The sequence below is a fragment of the Cotesia glomerata genome, linkage group LG9 (genome assembly GCF_020080835.1).
Source record: "Cotesia glomerata isolate CgM1 linkage group LG9, MPM_Cglom_v2.3, whole genome shotgun sequence".
In the NCBI taxonomy this organism is placed as follows: Eukaryota; Metazoa; Arthropoda; class Insecta; order Hymenoptera; family Braconidae; genus Cotesia; species Cotesia glomerata.
Window position 1 is genome coordinate 14,803,710 of NC_058166.1, and position 6,215 is coordinate 14,809,924.

A 6,215-nucleotide genomic window follows, 5' to 3' on the forward strand; every position below is an offset into this window, starting at 1 on the left:
TACAGTTTTATGTACGTATATAGGGCAAACCTAAATATAGGGCAAACATAATTATACAAGTGAAAAATACTTGGTATGTAGATAGTTGAAATTTTTTATCTTTTTAAATTTTATTGAGGAAGAAAAATTAAATTTTTATGTGTTTTCAAAGGTAGCTTATTTAACAAGCAAGAATTGTTTCTTATTTGAAACTTCTCTTTTAAAATTGATAAAAAAATTTGTTTAATGTTCTGTCATAAAATTTTTCTGTTGATTTACCCATTGATTTTTTTTGTATCGTCTAACAATTTGTGATAGAAAAATTTATTGAATATTGTAAGAAAAAAATGAAAATAATCTTGATTCAAGAAATTTATTTTAAAGATAACTTGTCGCGTTTCAAGAATTTATTGTCTTGAATCGCGTAATCTTGGGTTAAGGGACTAATATCTTCGATCGATAATTATTTCAACTTGATTCAGGGGTATATACTATCTTCGAACGATACAATCAAATTCTTCCTTGATTTACCTGCAATTTTTTTTCTTAAAGTGATAGTAAAGTTGATGAAAAGTTAAATACAAATCTGACATTAACTTGCATTCAAATTCCGGACGTAGATTATAATTTTCATTATTCAGTGGAAAATTTCCATACAATTAACGTTATGTTAACCGCAACTGCTGAGAATCAACTTTTCTCAAAGAACGGCTGGTTATTGGGGTAAATCTAGACAATTGACAAAAATTTTGTTTTTTTCTAAGAATTTCGTATTTTTTGTTCAAGAACTAGTTTCTTTATTCAAAATATAAAAAAAAAGTTTAGCTTCAGAAAAAAGTAGAATAAATTCGAGAATTTCTAGTTTTAACGGCATTCTTGAAACAACTTTATGATATTTTGAACTAACTTTGAATTTTTTGTTAGATCATAAAACAGGTAATGAGTAATCTTTTTGTGCCGAAAAAATCACGTTCAATGCCGCATATTGGATCAGAATCGGTCGATTCGTTCAACCCATGCAAAAAAAAATTATGATTCAAAATGAATTTAAGATTGAAATTCATATTTTGACACAAATATGAAATTTCATATTTATTCTAAATATTCTTCTTTATTAAAATTCTGAAGTAGAACCGAAAGTTCTACAGGCCTGCTAATTTCTATCTACAAATCAATTTCAAATTTGGATTGATCTCAAAACTAATTCATATTTGTGTCAAAATATGAATTTCAATCTTAAATTCATTTTGGATTAGAATTTTTTTTGCCCGGGCAAGAAGAAAAAAATGGTTATTTTTTTTACATGCCTCTGAAATATAGCGCCAGTTCATTTTTAAAGTAAAAAATATTTTTCTTCCTAATTATTTTCTTGAGCGAAAAAAAAATTTTTTTTTGACACAAGAAATTTCACTTATTCCAACAAAATTAATTCTCTTGCTTTAAGAAATACATATCTTGATTCAAGAAAATTTATTCAATTCAAGAAAATCTTCTTGTTTTGAGAAAATTCAGCCTCTTGCTCCAAAAAATTTAGTTCTAGATAAAAGTAAATTTTCTTGTTTTGAGAATATTTCTCTCTTGCTCCAAAAAATTAAATATCTCGATAGAAGTAAATTTCCATTAATATTTTTATTGATTAACAAGTCAAATGGGAAGATCAAATAATATTTCATCATTTTTTTTCCATTCAATATGTATAATTGCACAGTAAAATAATATAAATTGGGTATCAAATATTCAAGAGAAAAATTTTCTCAAAGTGAGAAAATTTTTTTCTCAGCTAAAGTAGGTGGCGCTGCTTTCCTAAAGTATCTAAAAATCTTGATCAAATATAAAAATTTATTGTATCAAGTATTTATGATAATTTGAATGAAGAAAAAATTACTTCCACCAAGAATAGAATTTCAAGAAAAATTTTTACTTCGGCCAACATAACTTCGGTCTTTCTTCAGGCACCCGAAAATTTTCTTGACCCAAGAATTTTGTTCTCCAGTCAAGAAATTTTTTTTTCTATGTATAAGAGTTGTATTGTTATGCTCAAAAAGCTCAAAACAGTAATACAAAATTTTTCGGGTATTTTGAGCTAAAATATCGCGGGAAGTTCCAGAGATGGCCTGCAGGGTCAACCTTTTTTCTCAGTGCCGAAAGTGTCAGGGATAGCCAGTAGGATAAAACCGTGTTCATTTTTTTCTTTTAATAAAATGAATTAAATAGCCCGCGATAACATCAGATTTACAAAAAAAAAAAAAAAAAAGATCCTCTTAATATCATGTATTTTTTCTTTATATATGTTGTTGAAAATTGATGGCGATGATTTAAGATCAGCATAACATGTTTTTCGGTCCGTGTTAAAGCGTATCCACTTCACCACGTTAAGATGTATGAAAAAAAATTATCAGCAAAAAACCGAAAGTGACATTAACTGAGATTCAAACTTAACACGTCTGACTTGTAAGCGAAATCGATGTCAGAAATATCGAGTAAAAATAGTCGAACTTGTATGTAATTCTTCATTTTGATTTAAAATAAAAGAAACACTGGCGTTGAAGGCGTATCTCATTACACATGAGTATTGCCCATATTAAAGAAGAATCTCAAATAGAGCATCCAGATCACTACAGCGCACAAGTGTAATGGAATAGTTTCACGACGGGCAGTGTAATTAAATATGAAAGCACGTAACATTCGGACGAGTTATACACAGTTCATTACATTACATACTACATTAGCTCATCGTAATTTACATGTACGTATGCATGGTAGCTACAACGAAATCATTAACCGGATAGTTTTAGCCTCAGGCTGGTGTTGCATTAACTACTGCTAGTCCACTTCCAGTAATATATACAAAATATATATATTATAAAATATATAGGTGATTTTAGTACCTCGCTACCTTGTATATGTAACGACTAATAATTTTAAACGTAATAAAGGACTTGTTACATTTAATAATTGCAGTCTTTAGAAGGCTGCGACTTAAATTGATACTCAACATCGCTATAACATTAAATTTTATTTTATAATTATTTACTTTATTGCTTAGAATATCTTAATAACTTTATCATCTACTTCGTTATTTCACTTATTTATTATATTACATTGACTTCTAACATTATTATGCAGAAATAATAATAATTTTATTGACAGCGGTGTCTTTTATAATTTTCAAAGTGATTTTCGCTTGAGATAAGGACCTGTTTCAATACGACAATGCGTTGAACATCCTTGCGCTTCCGGTGATTGTTTATTCCGAAAAATTTTTAACAAGCATGTATCTTAGATTTTTTTTTATTTATTTATATCATTAGAGGTTTCAATTCAACAATGTCTATTATAATTTTTTTTCAAATCCGGCAATAAATTATTTATTGTATAAAATATTTAATTTTTTTTTTTATAAATCGTGAATCACGAATACAATTTTTTTGCATATTTATTTACTTTTTTTGTAGACCACCCATCATGTTATATTTATTATTTTTCGTGTAATTAAAATGTAATTTCTTTTTTTTAGACTGTCACTTTATACTTCATTTAAATCGATTTACACTATATGTAATCGCTTTAATACCTACATTCCATGAAATTGCAATTGTCATTGGTATTATCTTAATTATTTTTATTGTTAGAAAAAATGTATACATTTTTATAGTGGTTTATTACACTTGAAAAAAAAAAAGTTTATTTACGAAAAAAATTTTGAACTAAGAAACTCTTCAATATAATTTTTTGGTTCACGAATTTCTCCACGGGAAAAATAAAAAAAGGAAAAATCACATCATGAATACAAAGAAAAAAGAAACTTCTTGCACCAAGAAAATTTTAAGGAAAAGAAAAGTTATTTTGGAGCAAGAAGAAATTTTCTTGGCTCAAGAAACTTTGACTTCATTCAAGAAATTTTCAATCTTCCTTAATATTTTCTTGAACCAAGAAAATGTATACTCCAGTCAAGAATTTTTTTTTCAGTGTAGTAATAAGTGTCGCTTTAAATTTAAAACTAGAAAAATTGCAGTTTGAAGTAACATTTTTAAAATTTAAACTATGAATGTTAATTTTCACACCTTTGAATGTAATATTTACATTTTACAATATAACTAGAAAATCGAACGCACTTTGCGCGCTTCTGTCAAAATGTTTATTATCGACAATTTAATTAATTAATATTTTTACAAATTTAACTTATTAATATTTAACCGTTGCCATCGTAACCGTGGCCATAGTAACCGTTGCTATGGTAACTGTTGCCATCGTAACCGTTGCTATGGTAACCATTGCCGTGGTAACTGTTGCCAAATTGGTCACCGTAGCAACGAAAAGTGACAACAATGAAAGCGTCACATCAACTTTTTAAAAAAGGATTAATATTTAACCGTTGCTATGATAACCGTTGCCATAGTAACCGTTGTTATGGTAACTGTTGCTATGGTGACCGTTGCTATGGTAACCGTTGCCATGATAACTGTTGCCAAATTGGTCACCGTAGCAACGAAAAGCGACAACAATGAAAACGTCACATCAACTTTTTAATAAAGAATTCTTACAAAATCTATAAGAATTACAATCTGAAACTGTAATTTTTCAAGTTTTTTATATGAAGCACCACGTTACATTATATAATGCAATTTTTTCCTTTTTCTTTCATTTGTTTCTCAATGTACATTATCAATAAAATTGAAAGCTTAATATTTCCTAGTCGAAAGCACCAACATTTTTCTAAGTTTCAAAGCTGAAAGTTTGTGAAGAAAAAAAAATTTCTATTTTTTATTCTATAGCGCAAGAATTCCAAAAGATTTCATACTAACCTTATCGGCTCTTCAAATCTCGGGGTATAAAAGATTCAATTTCAAAAATTAATTACTTAGAAACGATTTGATGAATCGATTTTAAATTTTGGTTGTGAATGTTTTTAGATTTATCTTGCAATAATGAAAATATTATTGCTTTTCAAATTTGCGCTTCAACGAAACTGCAGACAATTAAAAAATTCTTATCAAAAAAGAAATGAGTTTTTTCTTTAAAGATCGATAGAGTAGAACTACGTTTCAATAATTTTTAAATTAAAAATCAAAATATTGACTCTCACTATCACTTTTTCATAACTTACTGACAATTGTGTCAAACGTAAAATTACAAACTAATCAGGCAGTTTATTTTTATTCAATGTATAACTGACGAGTTTACAATCGCCACGAGGACAAAACTAAGAGTTTACAATGCTTATAGCAAGGACTTAACTACGTGGAATAATTGATTAGTTTTTGTACATATATATATACGCATAAATATATATATATATATTATAAACATAAGTATAGCTTTCGGAAATGTATCCGTTTCTGAACTCGTTGGCAAACACTGAAGAATATTAATTAAATAAATATCTACTAGTTTTAAACTCAACTAGTTTTCACTGCATTTTTAATCGTATTGTTTATAAAATAATCATGAAATTAAATTTCAAATTCATGTTGAATAGAGATTGAGCATATTAGCAATTTTTAAAGGCATTAATGAAAGAATAAAAATGAATAAAAAACTATACATCCGCCGTAATAAGAGAGAAAGCTCATTCGGAATCTCAAGTAGGAGGAACCACGTCTTAATCTCGGCTTCTGGACACGTGATCATCATTTTCGTAGGCCCTAAAGAAAGACTGAGATGGAGGACGTTAAAAATTATATAGAGAGAGAAAAAATGTTCTCAAGCTTTTTCCTTGAAACACTAAATTTCCCTTTTTAATGTTTTGAATTTAGATCCCACACTTTCGATTATATCTCTATTGTCTGAAGTTTTTTACAAGTCCTTGCGTACTTTACATAATCATAATGAATTTATTATCATACTATACATTGGCAACTTCGAGGTAAACAAAGTCACTATTTTCGAGACAAAAATATAGTATAGAAAATTTTACTTACGATGGAAGAGGTGACAAAGTGTAGTTAAATTACGCTCCTTAAATTCTGAAGAAAACTAAAACAAAAAAATATTTGATTTTATTGTATTAATCATGAGTATTAATATACTCAATATCATCGTATATTGATAATATAAAAAAATAACAATTTTTTACGTCAAGTGTAAATGTTAGAAAGGGCTTTACGGCCTGTTTTCCGATCATTTTGTTGCAGTAAATTTATCAATGAAAAAAAAAAGAACGACTTAACACAATTAACTACTAATTTGTTATCTCACCTATGTTATTAAGAGAATAAGCAAAATTTTGTGGCCAG

The 6,215-nt window shown here is 27.9% G+C and overlaps 1 protein-coding gene across 1 annotated transcript in view; it reads right to left on the bottom strand.

The window, feature by feature from the left end:
* The window catches only part of LOC123271303 (protein GET1-like), a 73,825-nt gene extending 67,907 nt beyond the window's left edge, over window positions 1-5,918 (bottom strand). Inside the window, exon 1 of the mRNA XM_044737593.1 lies at window positions 5,901-5,918. The gene's annotated coding sequence lies outside the window, so the exon portion shown is untranslated. The remainder of the gene's footprint in view (window positions 1-5,900) is intronic.
* Between the last annotated feature and the right edge of the window lie 297 nt (window positions 5,919-6,215).